Source organism: Columba livia, chromosome 17 (assembly GCF_036013475.1).
Source record: "Columba livia isolate bColLiv1 breed racing homer chromosome 17, bColLiv1.pat.W.v2, whole genome shotgun sequence".
In the NCBI taxonomy this organism is placed as follows: domain Eukaryota; kingdom Metazoa; phylum Chordata; class Aves; order Columbiformes; family Columbidae; genus Columba; species Columba livia.
The window spans coordinates 5,827,256-5,828,113 of NC_088618.1; positions in this window are offsets into that span (position 1 = coordinate 5,827,256).

Consider the following 858-nt stretch of genomic DNA (forward strand, 5'->3'; position numbering starts at 1 on the left):
GACCACCTCAGCATCACTATGGACCAGAGTGAACGGGCTGCTGCCCAAAGTCCTCTTTCCCCATAGGTGTCCAAATGGGTTTTGAACGTCTCCAGAGAAGGAGACTCAGCAACCCCCCTGGGCAGCCTGTTCCAGTGCATTATTATCATACAATTATACAACCCTGGGGTGCTCAGTGGTGGCTGTTGCCACCGCCATGGTGGTCACCGGCTGTGTGGGGTGGTGAACACCCTGCTCCTCCAGCGCAGGTCGCATCCTCTGTTTGCCGGAGCTGCGTTACTCGGGGGGACCCCCAAGGCCCCGCGGCCCCGCCGATCGCACGGGCCGGGCAAACCCGCCTCGGGCGGCACCGGACTACAACTCCCGCCATGCCCCGCGCCGCCGGGCGGGCAGACAGGCGCGGCGGCGGCGCGCGGGGCACGCCGGGAGCCGCAGTCCCGCGCCGCGCGCCCCGCCGGAGCCGCCTGCTGGCCGCCGCTTCGAATTTTCCCGCGAAACGGGCGCGTGTGCCGGGGGGCGGCCCCGCCCCCTCCCCGCAAGGACGCGCGGCGGCGTCTCCGTGGTAACGGCGCCGGGGGCGGGGCCGAGCCGCGTGCGGCCGGCGGGCCCCGCGCGGGGCCGCTCAGTGTCGCCGCAGCCGCGCACCGGGCGGGAGCAGGCGAGGGGCCGCGCCCCGGGTCCGCCACCATGCAGCGCTGAGCCGCGGCCGCCCTGCTCCCCCGCCCCGGCCGCCGCTGCGCCACGGGCCGGCGGGCACCGGCCGCCGCCGCACAAAGGAACCGGAGGACCCGCGGTGTGATGCCCCCCGCGCCGCCTGAGCCCATCTGCGCGGGGGTTGTTTTATTTTAATTTTTTTTT